Genomic DNA, 22,778 nt, shown 5'->3' with positions numbered 1-22,778 from the left:
ATTGATGCTGGATTTACTTGGGGGACATTGTTTTTGTTTTTTTTTTATAAAGGACATGTGAATAAATGTCTGTGTTTTTTCTTATTTTTGACACATTTATTTGGTGAATAAGTAGTTCACATCGGAATGCAGGATCAGGGGGGCTCCCTTGTTAAATGGGGCTTCCTGATTCCCTCCCTGCCCGCAGACCCCCACAACCACTGCTCAGAGTTTTGGGGAAAAGGACCTTGTACCCCTCCTAAAGCACCCCCTATGTTGAGGGCATGTGGTCTGGTATGGTTATGGATGGGGAGAGGCACCCATTCCTCCCCCCCCCTTTCTTGTCAGACTGGATGCTCGGATAAGGGCCTGGTGGATTATGGGGGACTCCCCCCCCCCCCCCCCCCATGCCATTTTTTTTATCCTTTACATTTTGACATAGGGTTCCCCTCAAAATCCATACCAGATCAAAGGATCTGGTATGGATTTGGGGGGAACCCTCACACTGTTTATTTTCTCAGGTAATTGCTGACAGTTTTTTATTTACACTCAGTTGTCAGTGGGGAACCCCACTGACAGCTTTTGAGTCATCCATTGTCAAGGGCGTGGCGGCTGGCCCATTACTTGATAGCCAGCTAAAAAAAACGCTAGGAACTGCCTCTTAGCAGCATTTAGGAGTGTTCAGCTTTTTTCTGCTGTCAAATCACTATCCCAGAAATGCAGAAATTATTATTTTATGCTCCTAGAAGTTGAAGCTTGAAAAATGCTTTTAGAATACAATAGTGTGCATGGACACATAGGGTAACACTGTATGCTGCTAGGAGCTTAAAATAAGCTAGTGCACATGGAGCCTAAAAATGCTGATATTTTTTCAATGCTTTATAAAGTTTTAGTAGTACAACTTTCCAGTCACTATTCTTTTTGTTGTTGGTAATGGAAAAAAAAACCTGAAATATTTCTTGTCCATAGAAGAACACAATAGGACTGGACACTGGCATATGAAAAATTGTGGCCCAGCCCAGGATATCCGCCTCCTACTACCAGTATGTCTAATGTTTTTGCTAGTGTCCTAGCAGGATCAATGTCTTTTTTGCAGCTCTACTGTGTTAAAGATGAGCTTTTTTGTTGCTAGCACCCTTGTTGTAGGTTGCTTCAGGTAGATGTTTCAGCCTCATCTGATGGCAGCTTTGGGCATATGGTCCTGCAGACAGCTCTTTGAGTTTTCAAGTTGTTTTCATGAACCTGTTATTTTGTTTGCTGCGTTGCCCACCCCTCAGTTGGACTGGTTTTGGACATCACAAAGATTAAAGACTTTCTGTCCATAAATGGAGGAGAAGGAAAATAGGATCTTTGTTCTCGCCTTAAAGTCCTTTTGTGGAAGTCCTTTGAGAAACACAGGCCCACCGCTGGGTTCATGATCATGTTCTTGGTACTGCCTTGCTGCAAAACTGAGGCATGCTAGGATCAGAAAGGGTTGTCATGGGCTTGCCTACAGTTTTATTGTTTGACAGTGTCCAGTCCTCCTGTTGGTGGTACTAACCTTTTAATGGACTTGAAGAAAAAAAGATTTTACCGCAAGTACAAAAATACTTATTTTTCTTCTAATAAAAGGGCAAAGCTACCAAATTAATGTATTTACCATGAGCTCAAAATTTCAGGATTTTGGTTATTGGCTATATTCAAAATAGTGTGCCCTGCAAATATTAAATTGCATTGTTCCCGATCTGGATACCACATGCTGGTGGAGCTGCAGAAACACTGGTTCACGTGTACACATTCGGGGGACTCAAAGCAATACAATAAAAATTTATTTAAAGCAGTGCTCCCCAACACCTTATTAATATGCTTGTATCATGGATATACAGACCGTCACTATATACAAATGCCAAAATTATTGAAGTGCAAAATAAAGTGCTATGTGCAAAAACAAAACCCTATTAAGTGTTCTATATATCCAACTAATATTACCATATTCTAATATATCTAATAATTATAGAGCACATCCCATTTTGAAACATGAACATAAATGTGCTAATTCACACAAGAAATATATATAACAATTATATGTGTAAAAGACAACAATCATATATAAGAATAATTATATGTGCACCAAACCAGTATATTTATATCTTAATAGTCCATAATGTCACGTGATAAAAGAAAAAAAGTCCATATATATATTATACAGTATTTATATAGCGCCAAAAAGGTTTGTTCAGCTCTGTACATTATAGTGGGAGACAGAACATGAGACAAATCAGCAACAAACAATACACGAGGGGTTCAAGGGCCCTGCTCTTTTTATTTATATATATATATATATATATATATTTGATTCTTGTGCATCCTGAAACGCCACCACACTGCTTATCTGCCACCAAACTAATTGAATAAACTCACCAGAGCTCGGGGTTGGTCAAATTATAAACCAGCTACTGCGCAGTGGCTCTGGGAGCAATGATCTGCAGAGATGTCAATGACTCTTACAACTTCTTAGCTGGACAATCCTCAGTTATATACATGGAACCATATGGAAGGAAAGGAACGGAGGGAATTCCTTAGAGTAAAACCATTAAGATGCTTTATTCTATTTAAAAGATTCAAATCATACTCACATTGTACAGTGTCATCACCGACACAAGTATAATTAGCATATAATGCGCGCACACACACACACATGGGTGAACTCCAGTCACTGCTGACACCGACAGCTCACCCCTTCCATGTGGTGACATCAACTCCAAAAGCCCTTCCCTACATGTTTCGTCATCTGATGTCCTCCAGGAACGAAAGGATGTGCGTCACCCACTACACTCAATTTATATCCCAATCAATCATATAACCATAAAAAACCCATATAACTAGTTAGAGAAATAAAATTATTAGAAAAATTAAGCTGTTGCCTATAGTGGAAAACCAGAACTCCTGTTTTGTTTTGTTTTTTGTTTCATAAAATTAAATGTTCCATGTTTTAATAGGTGGCCTGTATGTTGAAAATTTCCTGCATGCAATTCTATTAGGTGAAATAATTGGGAGGGTGACATTGGAGCCCTTGCCCTTTTGGGGTTTTCTTCTACCTAACTCACCTATCAATATTCATATACAAAAGTGCATGTCAGGGAAAAAAACACACCCAGTGCATCTCTGCAATACATTTCCCCATAGTATCTCCCTTTAAAGAACCTGCAAATACAGAAAATACTCGTTAACCCTGGCAGAGTTGCATTCAGCTCCTCTTTTCCTGTTGTGGGTTGGTTACACAATAATTTTGTGGCACTTAAATTACAGGGAATGGTGTCAGCCCTCCCTAGTTGTTTTGCTGAAACACAGAATCCATCTCCATATAGAGAGAGTAAACCTTAGAGGGCTGATTAGCTGGTTTGAGAAGAGACTGCACAAGACAATGGGCGGCTTTACATTTCTGGCAGGATGAACTGCTGTTTTTTGCCCCTATACAACAGATATAACCAAATACGTTCAATGGTATATTTAAGAGACCAAAAGGTCGGAGAAGAGAGGTTCATTGTTGGGCTTTACATGCACTTTAAAACTCAATTATCCAAATTTTAAAAACTGCCCTCTCTCCAAATCCTGGTTTCAAAAGATCATTGCTATGAAGAAGACTGATTAGCTTCGTATATGTTTTAAAGGACAGGAAGAGACCATGTTAATTATTCTGGGGAATCTGGAATCAGTTTGAAACAAAGAGGGTAAACTAATTATGTTTTTCTAAGCTTGACTAGTTCCATTTGCTGGATGTCTGGATACTTCAAGACTACTCGCACGTTTCAGCTTCGGTAGAAATTTAGGTCACCTCTTTGTCACTTTTTTTTTTCTGGCAAAATGAGAGGGAAGAAAACCTCATCCAGATTCCACGCTGGATACTTCAGGCTGGCTAGCCAACTGGCTGCTAATTGTAGGGTGACAGAATAGGCCTCCATCTTTATGGTACACTGGAGTGAATCTAGCATCCTTAGCCTGTTATTTTTGACGTCAAAAGTTTCTGTTAGCTAGAGCTGTGATCCAAAACCTTAATTTTTCTGCATCCCACCTTTGTGGGTAATTATATCCCATTCGTATGCTGCTGTTAGTCAGGAAAACTGAAAATTGTTATTAAATCCTTACTGTAATTTCCTTTTTCTGAATATCTCCATGGCAGTATAGTATCCCTCCCAGTTGTTGAGTAGGCTAGTTACAGAACATATGGACTGGATCAGCCTCAAAATTTATGGGGGAGAAGTCCTATGGGATAGGAACAAGGGCAGAGTCTACTGATTTGTATGCTGCTATGTAGGTAATCAGGAAAGGAAAATTACGGTAAGGATTTATAATTTTATGCCATTTATTCTGGCCAATCTGTATCCAGTTAGAAGCAAAGACCAGGGCAAATTAATTATGCTTTCCAGCTAAAATTACTAAACTGGATGTTGGACAAATTCTTTTAATAAAAGATCTACTTTGATTTTTCTCCACTTTCCTTTTTCACATTTTTCAGACCCACGTTTTTAAAGGCCACATTCACGCTGTTGTGTTCTTGATATTAGGCATATTAATAGACCGCATACTACAGCAATGTGTACCCATCCATCACCAAGCTTGATCCTTCACCAAGCATTTTCACTGCTACCCAAACATGCATACACGGAATAAACAAAGCTAATGATCCTAAACACACCTCGAAATCCACGGGGGATTACATCAAGAGGCGTAAACTGAAGGTTTTGCCATGGCCTTCACAATCTCCTGGAAGACTTTTGTAAGGAAGAATGGGCAAAGATACCTCAAACAAGAATTGAAAGACTCTTGGCTGGCTACAAAAAGCGTTTACAAGCTGTGATACTTGCCAAAGGGGGCAGTAAAAGATATTAACTCTGCAGGGTGCCCAAACTTTTGCAGACGCCATTTTTTTGTTTTCTGTTATCTTGAAAGTGTGAATGATGGAAATAAAATATAACTTTTGTTGACATAGTATAAGAATGTCTAATCTGTAATTTAATACCTTTTGGAGATTTTTCCATCTTTCCTTGGCTTCTTTATGCACATTAATACAAATTTTTAGCTGGGGTGCCCAAACTTTCGATCCCCACTGTATGTGCTGATGAATATTGCGACTTAGAAGCCTACAACTCCCAAAACTTTGTGTACCTATTTCCTGTGTGTTTTGACCATTTGGTATCAGGTAGCATTGTTACCAGTTGCAACACTGTCAGGACATAAGAAGAGAAGCAGAATTGTATTTTAGGAGACCGATTTATCACTACCTTCTTGATTCATAAATTTCCCTTCTGCTGTTTGGGAGAAGCACTGTTTGGATATAACTAGCCCCTAACTTATGGATGCATCTGTTTTATGTAAAAAAAAATACCCATAACTACAATGATAGATCTAGCACAGATGTTTGCAAATTTGTCACATTCGGGTGTCTGTGATCGCAGCTGCAACAGAGTTCACAAATGCACACAAACCATAGGGAATCCCTGAATTCATGTTTGGAACACTGTAAGGCCGACTTCTTAGTCATTCTTCCATAGTAAGCATGGCTGAGAGCCAACGAGCATGAAACCGCTCTATGGACATTGGTATAAATAGTTCTGTAAATTTAAGCTATGTGTAAATACCTTCTGCTTCAAAAATATATAGGGGTTAGAAAAAAAAATGGAAATGCTACATAATTTGCAGGTGTGAAAGTGATAACATGTTTTACATTGAAAGTGTAAGTGATGGAACACTTAGCGAACGCGGGAAGCCTCACTTTCGTCATTCACTGTGTGCGCTGCTAGTAATAGCTTCAAAGAGGGCCGCTTATCTGGTGTCTTTGTGACGGACCTTGCCAATTTATTTGTTGTGTCGCAAAGTACAGTATCAAATGTTTATGACAGCAAATACAGTCTGATGAGCATAAGCATGGACAACATGGTCAACTGACTGAAAGAGACAGAAGGACATTGAACCAGAATAAGAAAACAACTGCTGCAAAAGTGACTGTAGAGCTCAATCTCAGTCTTCACTGAACTGACAGAAGCTTGGTGACATCACTTCCGCTATGCACCAGATGTCGCCATATTGGTACACCTTGTCTCTGTGAGATATGCTGTTTATGGATTCTTGAAGCCCTCTTTTTATGTGAGTTTTATGCTATTGCATTTTATTGAATTATTGAAGTTTTCTACACTATGGGAAGCTTCTTGTCTTCCATTTTCTGAGCGTCCCAGAAGACTACGGGGAGGGGAGGACAACTTCCACTTCCAATTGCCTTAGGCGATTGTAGCAGAAGTGGGAGTGGGTACCTGCAAAATTCGGGTACCCGCTCCCCAAAAGGTGCCAATCCTTAATGGGATGCGGGGGACAATGCATTATAGCGGAACGTCCCCTTTTGGGTGGAGCTCCGCTTGAAGGATTTATATTTCTGAGTGAAGTGGGACTATTCCACTATTTTGGATCTTACACTATTGACTGATTTACATTATTATCACATGTATAGCGCACCTTTCTTGAGCTATTTATATTTTTCTCAGTTGTGTGCTTGACGGCCAGCTGGGTGTTTATCTTTTATTTTTGATTTAACATAGTTGTAAATGCTTTTCACATTTGTGACATTATTTTATTTTTTTAACACTTTATTGCTTGCTGATTTGAGGGGTTGGTGGGTATATTAGTGTAGTTTGGTCAGCCAGGTGTTTATTTTTTACATATCTATTTGTGATTCATTGATATTGTGTTTCCTTTTGTATTTATTTTCTGGGATATTTTTTACTTGGTTATCACCCTATTTAGTGCCCGTTGACTTAAGGGACTAGTGAGTATTCATTTATATACCTTTAGCATTTATATATTTATGCACTTGTGGATTTGATCGTATTTGCATTAATTTTTGCATGCATTTATTTTTTGCGTTTATTCAGCACCACTTTGTGTGTTTGACCTTTTATAGCCATTGACCAGCGCAGCACTATATATTTTTGTTTTCTTTCACTTTTTTTGTATGTGGGAACACATTTGGGTGCTAACAGCAGCTTAGGATGTTTAGTAAAGGTTTTTGACAGCCCATGAGAATTTTTCTGTTTATTGTACAGCAAAGCTCAGAGAGGGAGAAGGAGAAGCAAAGCACATCAAAGAGCAATGGGCAGAGTGACAGAGAGAAGAGCTCATTAATCTTCTCTTTCTCTTTTCACTGGCCAGTCAGAAGGTAAGGCGGACACCTGTAAGTGAAAGAGATGGGTTCCCCCCCCCCCCTGCTGGTTAGGACTATGAGCTCTGAACTTGATTAACAGAAATACATACTTTTTCAGGTAAAACTTTGTATTGTGTGTTTAGCTGCTTGCCTAGAATTCAAATTTTAAAAAAATGTATTATGCTAACTGCTCTGCACTATATCTACTATGTAGAGACAACCATCTTGAAAGGCAGGGATTTGCTTCCTCAAGTCAGAGCCTCCAGGAAGGAGAACTGTGAACAGCCCTTTAGGGATTTCACCCAATCTCATGTGACTAGCAGTTACAGGCAGAAGTGGCCTAGATCTCACACTTCAGATATACAGTTATGTGACTATAAGCACAGGAGTGCCTAGGCACCTTCACAAATCAGGAATAGGGGTGTATGAATCTGCCTGGGTTCGATTCGCCAAGGGTTCTACAAATTCTGTTCAGAATACATCCAACCAAAACTTAGCTGTGAATCTCACTGAAGTTTATAGGGGTGCATCCTGATATTAAATTATGCCTGTTTTAGGGATAATAGGCAAGCTACTGTCTGAAAAAAGAGGGGCAGTAGAGGACATGTATTAATGCAGTAAATACAGTGGGGTAAAAAAATATTTAGTCAGCCACCAATTGTGCAAGTTCTCCCACTTAAAAAGATGAGAGAGGCCTGTAATGGCATCATAGGTAGACCTCAACTATGAAAGACAAAATGAGAAAACAAAATCCAGACAATCACATTGGCTGATTTGGAAAGAATTTATTTGCAAATTTTGGTGGAAAATAAGTATTTGGTCACCTACAAACAAGCAAGATTTCTGGCTCTCACAGACCTGTAACTTCTTCTTTAAGAGGCTCCTCTGTCCTGCACTCATTACCTGTATCAATGGCACCTGTTTGAACTTGTTATCAGTATAAAAGACACCTGTCCACAACCTCAAACAGTCACACTCCAAACTCCACTATGGTGAAGACCGAAGAGCTGTCGAAAGACACCAGAAACAAAATTGTAGACCTGCACCAGGCTGGGAAGACTGAATCTGCAAAAGGCAAGCAGCTTGGTGTGAACAACTCAACTGTGGGAGCAATAATTATAAAATGGAAGACATACAAGACCACTGATAATTTCCCTCAATCTGGGGCTCCACGCAAGATCTCACCCCGTGGGGTCAAAATGATCACAAGAACGGTGAGCAAAAATCCCAGGACCACACGGGGGGACCTAGTGAATGACCTGCAGAGAGCCGGGACCAACGTAACAAAGGCTACCATCAGTAACACGCTACGCCGCCAGGGACTCAGATTCTGCAGTGCCAGATGTGTCCCCCTGCCTTAGCCAGTACATGTCCGGGCCCGTCTGAAGTTTGCTAGAGAGCATTTGGATGATCCAGAAGAGGATTGGGAGAATGTCATATGGTCAGATGAAACCAAAATAGAACTATTTGGTAAAAACACAACTCGTTGTGTTTGGAGGAGAGAGAATGCTGAGTTGCATCCAAAAAACACCATACCTACTGTGAAGCATGGGGGTGGCAACATCATGCTTTGGCGCTGTTTCTCCGCAAAGGGACCAGGACGACTGATCCATGTACAGGACAGAATGAATGGGGCCATGTATCGTGAGATTTTGAGCGCAAACCTCCTTCCATCAGCAAGGGTATTGAAGATGAAACGTGGCTGGGTCTTCCAACATGACAATGATCCCAAACATACCGCCCGGGCAACGATGGAGTGGCTTCGTAAGAAGCATTTCAAGGTCCTGGAGTGGCCTAGCCAGTCTCCAGATCTCAACCCCATAGAAAACCTTTGGAGGGAGTTGAAAGTCTGTGTTGCCCAGCGACAGCCCCAAAAACATCACTGCTCTAGAGGACATCTGCATGGAGGAATGGGCCAACATACCAGCAATAGTGTGTGCCAACCTTGTGAAGACTTACAGGAAACGTTTGACCTCTGTCATTGCCAACAAAGGATATATAACAAAGTATTGAGATGAACTTTTGATATTGACCAAATACTTATTTTCCACCATAATTTGCAAATAAATTCTTTCCAAATCAGCCAATGTGATTGTCTGGATTTTTTTTCTCATTTTGTCTCTCATAGTTGAGGTCTACCTATGATGCCAATTACAGGCCTCTCTCATCTTTTTAAGTGGGAGAACTTGCACAATTGTTGGCTGACTAAATACTTTTTTGCCCCACTGTATATAAATACATATACATTATAGAGCAGTTCTATACCATGTGATCAGCTGTGTCTACTCACAGCCAAGCACAACAATGTAAGCAAATACTGGTAACTTGCTATTACCGGCTTTTCTTTCTTCACATACAGACCACATGTGAGGAAAAAGAGAGACTGGAACAGTGAGTTACCAGATTAAACCCTTGCATTACTGTACACACACACACAGAACCACCTGAAAGCCCTGATCTGAGCACTGTACTGTCACATCATTGCAGCCATCAGTGCATTGTCTTCGGTGCCCAGTGCCACACCAGTGCAGGCATCATCAGCCAATCATCAGCTGCCCACTGTATCTCTGATTGCAACCACAACTGTCCCATTGTCACCAGAGCCAGTGTACACCATGTCCAAAAAATGTTACACTAGAGAGGAGGAATTTCAAATCCTCAACAGGATGGATGAGCGCAGCGGGGAGCTCTCACTGTCCGATTTGTCTTCGGAGTATGAACTGGTGGAGAGTAGTGGGTAAGTAACCAAATCGAAGGAGGAAAGGATGAGACACTCTAGAGAGCAGGCAAACCCCAGCAGCATTGTACATCATCATGGTGAATTGGCAAGCACCAGCAGCGCTATACCCTTGGATAAAAGGCCGAGCACTAGTAGTGGGGTGTCATGTCAGCCCCAAAGAATTTCACCGACATTCTGGGAATCAAGCAGTACATCTCCAGTAAGATGCCAGATATGGAGTGAAGCTACACAAGCTCTATGAAAGGGTCACAGGTTGTTTGTATGCCCTTTGCCTGTATGAAGGCAAAGATAGCCAGTTCCAGCCCTCTAACTGCCCAACCTACAGGGGGACAAGTGGAAAAATTGTGTGGGACTTTGCATTTCCACAATAAGGGGTACCACATCTATCTGGATAACTTCTACACAAGTCTGTCCCTTTTCCGCCACCTGTACCTCCAAAAAACTTTAGGCGGGAGGTACAGTATGAACAATCAAGAAGGGCTTCCCACAAAGGCTACAAAGGCTTTGAGGATCGAAAAATTGTTGATTTTAAATTGGAGAGATAATTGAGCCATATATGTCCTGTCTTCCATCTACATTGACACCTTGATGGAAATCTATGGAGGACACGCAGGGGCGTATCTACCACAAGGCAAACAAGGCGTTGTCCTAGGACGGCAATTTTTAGGGGGCGGCACCACCCCCCGGAAGAAGGGACCTTGTGAGCAGCGGCGGACAGAGCCACCATCAGAGGGGTACCTTCGCATCTCTTTCAGTGGGCCAGACAACAGGAGGATCGATGTGGGGGAGGGCAGTTGCAGAGCGATGCTCCTGTACCTCTCCCTCCAGCAGCTGACGAGCCAGGACCAGGGGACAGCCTGGAGCAGGGAGAGGAGAGAACCTGGAGGAGGTGAGCTGTGCTGGGTTCTGTGGGATCTCCCTGCCTCCCTCCCTGCACTAACAGATCATATGGGGCTGCACCCCCCCCCCCCCTCCTTCCTGCTGCCCGCAGATCAGCAGCCCTTGGAGGACGTGTGTGTACAGCCCCATACGGTCTGAGAAAGGAAAAGGGGGGAGAGGGAAAAGAAAGAGAGAGGGGGGAAGAGAGTGAGGGGGGAGAGAAAGAGAAAGAAAGGGAAGAGCAAGAGAGGGAAGTGAGGGGGGAAGAGAGAGGGAAGAGGGAGAGAGAAGAGAAAGAAAGGGAGAGAGAATCATATATACATACACACACTTATTGACTCTCTTGTTCTCTCATTGGGGGGCGCAATATGTTTGTGTTGCCTAGGGCAGCAGAAAATCTAAATACACTACTGTGGACACAGTCTAGTCCAAGAGCAGTAGTGCATCCATGATTATAATCTGGGGAATGTGGATTTCAAATGTTACAGACCTATTTAGCAACGAGAAGGTCCCACCTCTGGTACAAAAAAAGTTTAGATTTACCTTTTTCATTTTGTAATTTATAATTTATTTCACCTATCACAACTCCACAGAAAGAACCACCTTCTTTCTCAAATTTCAAGAGGTGACTATCACTGCCCTTATGTACCAGCAAGGACCTACACCATAAACATTCGCTTTGATGTTGTGAGCAGACTTTATGAGCAACATTTCCCAGAGAATATTCCACCCACAGAAACAGGCCGAAGATGCCAAAGAAGATGTCGGGTATGCAGCAGACAGGGAGTTAGCAGAGACACTAGTTTCCATTGTCCTCAATGTCCTCCCCAACCAGGCCTATGCATCGGAGACTGCGTCCATTGTTACCACATATCACTCAGATATTAGTAAAGGGATGGTGAGTGTTATGATCCGCCAGGTGGTGCCTCAGGCTGCCAACTGACAGACCTACTCAGAGCGTGGGGTCTAAGCCCGGGCTGTGCTTTCACCAGAGCCCCTGATGGTGGGGATGGACTTGAAACAGTCCCGGGCCAGGTCACGACCTCCGAGCAGGCCCACCAGTGGCTGAGGAGACCTTGGGGACAGGTACCGGGAGAGCCAGATATGAAGAGGATGTCGGCCCCAGCAGGGTAGTAACGGATCGTGGGCCCGTGAGGGTAAGCGGGGTACAGAATCGGTAGGCGAAGAGTAGTCGGGTCACACGCAGGGTCAGCAGGGAAGTCAATCCGTAGAATGGTCAGGGCAATCCGGGTCAAACGCAGGAGCAGGCAGAGTAGTCAGGACAATCCGGGTCAATCACAGGAGCAGGCAGAATAGTCAGGGCAATCCGGGTCAATCACAGGAGCAGGCAGCGTAGTCAGGGTCAATCAGGGTCACTAGACAGGTGCAGGAACTCAGGATCACAGGAAGACCTTGCGGCAATCTGTGACAGTGCAGGGCATCTTTAAATAGTGCGCCCTGCACTGTCATTGGCCAGCTAGGACGCGCCCCCGGCTGTCATTGGACGCCTGAGGCGCGCCCGCGGCACCTACTGCGCATGCGCGTTGTCCTGTCAGCCGCGGCTCGCCGGGACCTAGTGCCTGTGTCCCGGCGCGATCTGCCGCCAATGCGCATGTGCGGGGGACAGAGCCGCGATCGTGGACCACGGAGCCGCGATCCCTGACATTGCCCCCCCCCAATGGGCACCCTCCGGGAGCCCCACTGATCTCTCCACCGCGGGTGAGCACGACAAAATTCCCGGATGAGCCTGGGTGCGTGGACGTTTTGGGCGGGTTCCCATGAGTTCTCCTCAGGGCCATACCCCTTCCATTTTATCAGGAACTGTGTCTGGCCCCCCCTCCTTTGGCAACTGAGGATAGTCTCCACTTCATATTCCTCCTGGTCACCTATGGTGACTGCCTCGGGAGGTCTGGATTCACGGTCCGGGAAGGGATCCGGTCTGGATGGCTTCAGGAGAGATACATGGAACACAGGATGTATCTTGAAGGACTGCGGAAGCTCGAGTTCGTAGGCCACCTCGTTAACTACTCGTTTTACCGGAAATGGGCCAATGTACTTGGGTCCCAGCTTCCTTGAAGGACACAGCATCTTCAAATTGTTTGTTGCTAGCCAAACATGATCCCCTGGTTGAAGCAGTAATTCTCTTCTCTTTCTGTCGAATGCCTTTTTACTGTCCTCTTGGGCTTTAGCGATGGCTTCCTGAATTGTCTTGTTATTGACAGAAAAGAAGTTCAAGATGTCTTGAGATGCCGGTACCGGATTCTCAGGCATCAGATCAGGGAGGAATGTGGGATGATACCCGTAATTGGAAAAGAACGGGGATTGACCCGTAGCTGAGTGACTCGAGTTGTTGTATGAGAATTCCGCGGAAGACAGCAACGACAGCCAGTCATCCTGAAGGTAGGATGTGTAGCACCGTAAGTACTGTTCCAGCGTCTGGTTTGTCCTCTCAGTTTGGCCGTTGGTCTGTGGATGGTAGGCGGATGAAAGCGACAGCTTGATTCCCAGCGATTTACATAAGGCGTTCCAGAACCTGGAGGTGAATTGGACCCCCCGATCTGACACTATATCTTCGGGAACCCCATGAAGCCTCACCACTTCCTTGATGAAGATCCGTGCCGTTTCTGGTGCTGATGGGGTCTTCTCCAGGGGCACGAAATGTGCCATCTTTGAGAAGCGGTCGACGATCACCATTATTGCAGTGTAGCCCTGGGATGGTGGAAGTTCGACCACGAAATCCATGGCTATCATTTTCCAGGCCCGCTTGGGTATGGGTAATGGACGTAACAATCCCCATGCCCTGCTCCTGGAGGGCTTGTTCCTTTGACAGGTGGGACAAGTTCGGACGTAATGCTCACAATCCTCGATCATGTCTGGCCACCAGAACGAGCGCCGTAGTAGATCCAGAGTTTTCGTTACCCCGAAGTGGCCCGCCATTGGATGGTCGTGGCAGTGCCCTAGGACCAAGGTTCGCACTTCTTCTGGGACCATGATCCGGTCTTCCTTCCAAAATAGCCCACCATGGCTCTGGAGGGGTGACCCAGACGGAACTGGTAGTCCTACAGAAGCATCGAGAAGCCGGGAGCGAAGTTCCGTTTGTAGAGCGAGGAAACTCCCAGAAGGTAAGATGGTGTCAGGTACCACAGCGTCGTCGGGGTTCTCAAACATGCGGGACAGAGCGTCTGGTTTAGTGTTCTTAGTACCGGGTCGGTACGTTATATGGAATGAGAATCGAGAGAAGAAAAGAGCCCATCTCGCTTGGCGAGGTCTCAGTCGTTTTGCCGTTCTTAAATATTCAAGGTTTTTGTGATCTGTGAATATTAGGATTGGGTGTGTGGCTCCTTCCAGTAAATACCTCCATTCTTCAAGAGCAGTTTTAATGGCCAGGAGCTCCCGATCTCCAATGTCATAGTTACGTTCCGCTGGTGTCAACTTCCTGGAGAAGAACGCCACAGGGTGCAGTAGTTCCTTGGTACCATTCCTTTGGGACAAAACCGCTCCTACCGCATTTTCGGAGGCGTCCACTTCCAAAACATATGGGAGAGAAGCATCTGGATGGCAGAGAATGGGAGCAGAGGTGAACAAATCTTTGAGCTTTTCGAATGCCGTCTGCGCTTCGGGAGTCCACTTAAAGCGGACCCCTTGTTTCGTCAGTTGCGTGATCGGGGAGACCAGACCGGAGAAGTTCCTAATAAACTTCCTGTAAAAGTTGGAAAAACCGATGAAACGCTGTACCCCCTTTTTGTCGGCGGGTATTGGCCAATCTAAGATCGCTGTGACTTTCTGGGGATCCATCGCGACCCCCGCGGAAGAGAGAACCAGTCCCAAGAACGTGATTTCGTGCTGTTCGAAACAGCACTTTTCTGCCTTCGCGTATAGCCCGTGTTGACGCAACCGTTCTAATACCCGTATCACGTGACCCCGATGAACCTCCAGTGAGGGGGAAAAAATTAGGATGTCATCCAAGTAAACCACCACGAAAATATCGAGAAAGTCACGAAAAACATCGTTGATAAAGTGCTGAAAGGTCGCCGGAGCATTACAGAGCCCGAACGGCATCACCAAATACTCGTAGTGACCAAATCTCGTACGGAACGCCGTCTTCCACTCATCCCCCTCCCTGATACGGACAAGGTTATAGGCCCCCCGCATGTCTAATTTAGTAAATATCGTTGCCGACCTCAATCTCTGGAGGAGCTCGGGGACTAGGGGTAAGGGATAACGATTCTTTACCGTTATTTTGTTCAGGTCACGGTAGTCTATGCAGGGCCGTAACGATTTGTCCTTCTTCTCTACGAAGAATAACCCGGCCCCGGCTGGGGATGTGGATGGACGAATAAATCCCTTCCGAAGGTTTTCGTCAATGTATTCCCTCAGTACTCCCGATTCTGTTTCGGACAAGGGAAAGATACGGCCGAATGAGATTTCAGATCCGAATAGGAGGACTATGGGGCAGTCGTAGGAACGGTGCGGAGGGAGAACATCAGCTCCTCGCTTACTAAAGACGTCTAAGAAGTCATGGTAGGCCGGAGGAATAACCTGGGATAGATTGGTGTCGCCATCCAAGCACAGGAGGAACCGGGGAACCACGGATCCTGTGACGTGGCAGTGACTCAAACAATAGGGTGAGCGAAATTGAATTGTTCCCTTTTCCCAGTCAATCTGGGGGTTATGGGCCCTCAGCCAAGGGAGCCCCAGAATGACTGGAAAAAGGGGGGATGCGATGGCATCCAAACGGAGGAACTCCTGGTGATGGTCTGCCATTGTGGTGAAAATGGGTGGTGTCTCCTGGTCCACCACCCCTGATTTTATACGGGACCCATCTGCCAAGAAGATGTTGAACCCCTTTTCTATGGTCTGGAGAGGGATTTTTTGCCGGTGGGCAAAAGACTGATCGATGAAGCAACTACAGGCTCCTGAGTCAACGATTGCGGTCACCGACAATGTTCCTCCGGGGAGCTGTAAAGACACAGGAATGGCCAGGTAACTCGACTGATCATCCCTTCCTGCAGGTAAAGTAAAAGAAACGGGTGTGGACTTACTCATTTTAGCAGGACAGGAGCGCACCTGATGACCAGCTTCCCCGCAGTACAGACATAGGTTCTGTGATAGTCTCCTCTGACGTTCCTCGACCGATAAGTGGGAACGGGCCAATCCCAGCTGCATGGGTTCCGGGTTGTCCCCTGTTTCCGTGCTTCGCGGATGGTTCCCTGGGGTTGGAGCTGTATCTCTGGAAGGAATCCATGCCACCCTTTGACCCTGGCTGCACCTTTCCAGCTGACGTTCCCTTAGTCTACGGTCAATTTGAATGGCCAACTCAATCAGTTTTTCCAGGGAGTCAGGTAGGCCTACTCGTGCTAGTTCGTCTTTGAGAGACTCAGACAGCCCGATGCGGAACTGGTGACATAAGGCCGCATCGTTCCATCTGGTGTCTCCCATGCAACGCCTAAAATCGGACGCGTATTCTTCGGCTGTCCGGCGGCCCTGCCGCAGAGAGTATAGAGTAGCCTCTGCGGAAGCAGCTCGCTGAGGGTCGTCATACAAGACGGCCATGGCCCGAAAGAACTCGGTCACGGAGTCAAGATGGGGGTCGTGCTTCTCCATCAGGCGGTGAGCCCAATCCTGGGGCTCATCCTGAAGGAGGGAGACTATAACCCCACCTTGACGGTCTCGGTAGTGAACGTGCGGGGCTGTAAGTCAAAGTACAGGGTGCAAGCGTTCCGGAAGGCTCGAAAGCGGCTCCGGTCACCACGGAATCGTTCCGGCAGAGGAACGCGGGGTTCAGGAGCTAGGGGTGTGGCAACCGCTCCGGATACCGGGTTAGCAGAAGGTTCTGCAGGTGGAGGACTCTGAGCAGGGGGAGTCAGGGGAGCTAATGACTCCATGCGGTCCCCTAGTCGGGCGCTGCGACTGTGGAAGTTCTGGAAAGCCTGGGTCAAGGTTGCCAGGTGCTGACAAATATCCTCTAGGGACGCCGGTCCACTTCCTGGCTCTGTCATGGCCGCAAGGTACTGTTATGATCCGCCAGGGGGTGCCTCAGGCTGCCAACTGACAGACCTACTCAGAGCGTGGGGTCTAAGCCCGGGCTGTGCTTTCACCAGAGCCCCTGATGGTGGGGATGGACTTGAAACAGTCCCGGGCCAGGTCACGACCTCCGAGCAGGCCCACCAGTGGCTGAGGAGACCTTGGGGACAGGTACCGGGAGAGCCAGATATGAAGAGGATGGCGGCCCCAGCAGGGTAGTAACGGATCGTGGGCCCGTGAGGGTAAGCGGGGTACAGAATCGGTAGGCGAAGAGTAGTCGGGTCACACGCAGGGTCAGCAGGGAAGTCAATCCGTAGAATGGTCAGGGCAATCCGGGTCAAACGCAGGAGCAGGCAGAGTAGTCAGGACAATCCGGGTCAATCACAGGAGCAGGCAGAATAGTCAGGGCAATCCGGGTCAATCACAGGAGCAGGCAGCGTAGTCAGGGTCAATCAGGGTCACTAGACAGGTGCAGGAACTCAGGATCACAGGAAGACCTTGCGGCAATCTGTGACAGTGCAGGGCATCTTTAAATAGTGCGCCCTGCACTGTCATTGGCCGGCTAGGACGCGCCCCCGGCTGTCATTGGACGCCTGAGGCGCGCCCGCGGCACCTACTGCGCATGCGCGGCGTCCTGTCAGCCGCGGCTCGCCGGGACCTAGTGCCTGTGTCCCGGCGCGATCTGCCACCAATGCGCATGCGCGGGGGACAGAGCCGCGATCGTGGACCACGGAGCCGCGATCCCTGACAGTGAGCAAGTATCTGACAGTCTGCCACTCACCATTTCTTAATATCCTTTATGCTGGTCATTTGCCTGCTGCCTCGACTGACCATGCCTCTGCCTACCACCTGCACTGACCCTGGCCATTAATCGACCATGCCTTTGCCTGCCAATTTAACTGACCCCGGCCCGTTAATTGGCCATGTTTCTGCCTGCTACCTGAACTGACCCTGGCCTGTTAATTGACCATGCCTCTGCCTTTCGCCTAAACTTACCCTGCTCTGTTTATCAACCATGCCACTGCCTGCCATCTGAACTGTCCCTGGCCTGTTTAGCAACAAATCCTCTGCCTAGTGCCTGGATTGACCCTATCCTGTTTATCCACCTTTTTTCTGCCTTCTAACTGAACTGACCTCAGCCTGTAAATCGACCAAATTTTTGCCTGCCGCCTGGACTGACCTTATGCCTTGCCACTGTAGTACTGGGATTCAAGATAACATGGGGGTCTCACGTATGTGATGAGCTTCAGAGTAGTGTTTCTAACTGGTTTTTGGTTTTGTCAGGATTTTGTAATTCCCAGATTATAGTCCAGAGGCTTTGAAGCGCTTTGGGTGGGAAGAAGCCTGTACCCTGGTGTACAGGTTTTACCTGAGGCCCTAAGCCTGATGTTTCTACCTGCTACCATCTGACCCTGGCCTGTTAATTGACCATGCCTCTGCCTGCTGCCGTAACTAACCCTTGCTTGTTAATTGACCATGCCTCTGCCTGCTGCCGTAACTAACCCTGGCTTGCTAATTGACCATGCCTCTGCCTGCTGCCTGTACTGACCCTGGTCTTTTTATGGACCATGTTACTGCCTGCTACTGGGACCAATACTTTGGCTGTGCTGACCATGTCTCTGCCTGTGCCCATACTTACTGTACCCTGAACGGTTTATGGACCATGTTCCCACCCGTTGCCGGGATCAATGTTTTCGCTGTGCTGACCATGTCTCTGCCTGCTGCTGGACAATTCCTTTGGCTGTCGCTGAGCAATTTGCTGGACCAATGCTTTTACTATTTTCTGACACTGCCCACTGGCTACGTTCCTGTGAGACACAAGTACCATTCATCCCCTGTGGACAATGGCACCACTAAAACCACAGGTAATCTTCTGTTTACCCTTTCTTCAGCCTCCTGTATTTCTTGCCAGTGAACATAACATTGTGCTATGGGGCAGCTATAGGTTAGCCCTGCTTGGCTTTTAGGAGCAGGAACTGCTGTAGATGAAGCTATGGGGTTGATTGTCCAAAGGTCTAGCAATCAAACACTTATGTGCTATTTAACTGACCCTAATCTCTCCCTATGAAGTTTAGTTCAGCTTTCCATACAGCAGCTTCCACTACATTGGCATTATGGCTGATCCATGCCCCCAGCGTTATAGTTGGGGCGATGACTTTTTCAAAAGACCCCCCATATTGGCACTTTTAATCCTTGTGGCCATAGTTCAAAGGCCATGCAGTACATGATTAAAAAAAAAAAATAAACCATAATGCAAATCTGCACAAACATTTGCCAGGATTGTGAATCTCAAACCTGCAGGATTTACATTGAACCCCTGTTAGTGGTGAACCCAAACCTCATCACTAATCAGGAAATGCATGGCTATTTTTCAGAAGGAATTCCAAAGAAAGGTAAATTTTTAAATTCAGATTCACCTTAAGAAGAAATAGTTATAGTAATTATGCATATGACTGGTGCACTCCTCTGTTTCCGTTCCTTTGTTTCAAATTCAAAGTGTTGTCTCAAGCTCTGAAACGACTTGCAAGTCCCACTGCTATATTACTCCCCTTTGATGCGCTGATATTGGATTCTATAGTATATTGCAAATGATTACCTTTTAGGGTGCAGTGTAGAGCAGAATTCTGGTTTATTATCCTAGTTTGAGAAAAGTAAGTTACTCTGAATTGTGCTAGATAGGCACATGTCTGCAAATTTTATGATAAATTCCCCCCCAGAGTGTTCATACTTTTCACCCACTTGGGCTATTGTTGTACCATAATAGTTCTTACTCTGTAGATGGCAAGTTGCTGTATTTCAGTATATATTGTGAGGGTCTGCATCAAACAGCTTTTAAGGACTCCTGCCAATGTGCAGTTTAGGGCTTCTAGACCTTTTTTTATTCATCAAAGAAGCCAAATAACAGAGATTTCCCCCGCAGATGAGTATTTTACTTCAGCACTGCAACATTAGACAGTGATAATCCAACTCTTCAGGGCTCTTTTACCACACCAACTGATCTGCTCTATCTCAGCTTATTACAGCAAAGACTACCCCTCTTAATACAAGGCTCTCCATACAAGGCTTGAATTTTGATCCATTGGTAGCCCTGCTGACACCAACTGACTGGACAAACTTTGACTGAGAAATCAAAGGTATCAGATGAAATAAATGACAGGCAAACACTAACTACAGCCAATCAGTTGAAGTCACTGTTTGGGTATTGTAGACAGCTACGAGTGCTGGCTGTCAGAACACAAGATCTATGGGAAATTCATCTATCCATGTTGTTTAGCATGGATGGGGAAGTCTATGGCAGGTTGAGCAAGAGAAAGCATTACATGGCAAGCTTTAGTCTCTTTCAGATGTTGATCTGGTCTAAACACTTGTTCATCTAGGCTTCACATAGAGACTATCTACCTTTCTTGATAGTTTCCAATTTTCATCCATATCGGACGTCAGTCTGGTTCAGGTGCCAGACCACTTAGGACAAAAAAGGCTAGGGCTGACCCAGGAGACTTCCTATATGACCTTACAAATGTTTCTTCAGCAGCAATCACTTCCACAAGAGAGCCTTGACTGAGTGAAGACTCTTCTAATTTGTAGGCATTTTGGACTATTCCACTTGTATACCTCTCCTGAGCTATCAGGCACCCTTTCTGTGTCAGAAATGTCTCTTCCAGTGTATTACATCAAGAGGTGAAAGAATATCTGTAAACTGGTTCTATACCACAGTGGATCGCATTTCAAAGGTTTGTTTAGAACCACCACATGAAAGAAGGTGGCCTTAAACTTTGAAATCTGCTCCGTCATAATGGTTTAAATAGTTAACGGAGTATTTTTACCTACACCACCTTATAGTTTGTGGAGTGCCTGTTGGCCACAGGCTTGTGGTTGAAAATAACTGGGAAAGAAAGAATAACTTATTCTATATTATATCAATATTAGGCACACTTCAGATAGAATTTCTTCCTTGACTGCTATATCTTTTGTGAAAAAGAAACATAAACTACAAAGAAAAACATGACAGGTTTTTTTAGATCAAAGCCTTATTTTAGGGTATAGAAGCAATATTAAGCCAGCGAATAACCATTTATTTCCTGTTGGTTTAACATATGGATGGAGGTTGAACTATATATAATATTCTATGCCTTGAAGATGTGTATGAAGGATTTATGTACAGCCGCGGATTTGTGTATTTTTACAGCTGTGATAAAATACATGTTTAAGTTAGAATATACTATAAAGTTTTGTTCTTTTCCAGAAAGGCCGGTGTAATGTAGCAGAATACGTTTACAGGTCAAAAGACTTTGTTTCCACAAATAAAGGATTTATGAGTTGAGGTTTTCCAGGCCCCTGTAATGAATGGTGGAGGGGGCTACTTGGTCATCAAGAGCTTTCTTAGAACCAGAGATAAACTACTCCGGAAATACATTCCCTAAAAAGAAATCAGCATAATCTCTGACAGAACCTGTCTTTTACAGTTGATTGAGCAATAGTCTGCTGGGTCTCTCTAGCCTGGGTTATAATGGCATATTGCTGTGATCCTATGCGCAATAAGCCAAAAGATTTTCTATAAGTTTGTGAAAGAACCGAGGCATATCCTATAGAAATACAGTTTTGCTCAAAAGCTTGCATACCCTGGGAGAATTGGTAATATACAGTAGTACCATTTGTAAAGAAAACATGAGTGAGCAGACAAAATACCTTTCTTTTATTTCTTATGGGATTTATATTCAACTGTAGGTCATACAAGAATGGCACAATCATAAAAAAACATGGCAACAAGTAAACAAATGTAATACGGTTCCTAGGTCAGGAGTGCCATGCAGAAACTCTCTCAAACTTAGCAAGAAAGTTCTCAGTGTCCTCAGTAAGCAACCTGGGCTGGATGAAGTCAGCTACTCCAATCTCAGCATTGTTGCTATAGGTAACAGCAGCTATCCTCTGCTTTTGGTGAATTCTGTTCAGGCATATATGGGGCTTGTCCTAGCTGTAACAACCCATCCAGCCGCAGAGCTCTGTCTCTCATTTTAGCAAACCTTGCTTCCTTTTTACATTTTGACAGCTCCGTCTTCACAGTCACTGCACTGCACAGCTACAACACACTTGCATAGTTCAACCTTGAGTACTGTCTCTTCAAGGGCTGAGACACATACCCAATTCTACATACACTGCAGAGCATACAAAGTTACTGACCGACTCACTGTTCTGGCATGCGAGGATCCGGAACTCCACTGTCTTGCCCTCATCCAAGCACCAATCTATGGAATTGGGGTGGTTAAGCTCAAGCGGTAGATGAGTTGCACCAGTCCAAAACTGTGATTTAGGGTATAGCAGCCCACTTTTATTCAAATAAACGGAAAAATGAGCCACCCGACTCACTTGTCAGCAGCATGGCTGCTTCTCTCACCATTCCTTTTGTTGTCCAGCTCTCCTGGATACTTGGCTCTCTAGCCTTTAGTCACAGCCTCCTGCTGCATGACCCACATCTGGCCTTTAGATTGGAGTTCTCCTGACACCCCGATAGGAGCCGACCTTACTCCTGAAACTGAGACCTGCTGTCTCCTGGCCTCTGGCTGGGGCACCTCTAACCCCTTGATAAGACCCTCTGTCTGTCGGTTTTTGGCTGGGGCCCCCTGACCCTGGGTGAGACCTTTCATCTCCCACACTGGGAGTGGTCTCCACACTGGCCACAGCCCTGCGCTTTCTTCAGACCTGTGTATATATCGACCCCTGCACACCTGTGCAGACAGGTTACAGGCATCTGGCAAAACCTGTTCAAAACAATGCAGTAGGTATAAGACAATATAAGGTACAAGTATATAAAATTACCCTTGGGTCCAGTGGACTATAGTACTCCATCAGGTCTTCCTCAGCTGCTCCTATGTCTGTTCAGAGAGCCTCTGATCTTTGCAAACTTCCTGAAATGTGAAATTTTATTGAGCATGCATTTTTACCATCAATTTTAACACGATTCCCCTTGTCTTTAGAGCTCACACACCC

The sequence above is a fragment of the Staurois parvus genome, unplaced genomic scaffold, assembly GCF_062004578.1.
Source record: "Staurois parvus isolate SC_StPar_1 unplaced genomic scaffold, SC_StPar_1.0 ptg000607l, whole genome shotgun sequence".
Classification (NCBI taxonomy): Eukaryota; Metazoa; Chordata; class Amphibia; order Anura; family Ranidae; genus Staurois; species Staurois parvus.
Note: the sequence above shows the minus strand (reverse complement) of the source record.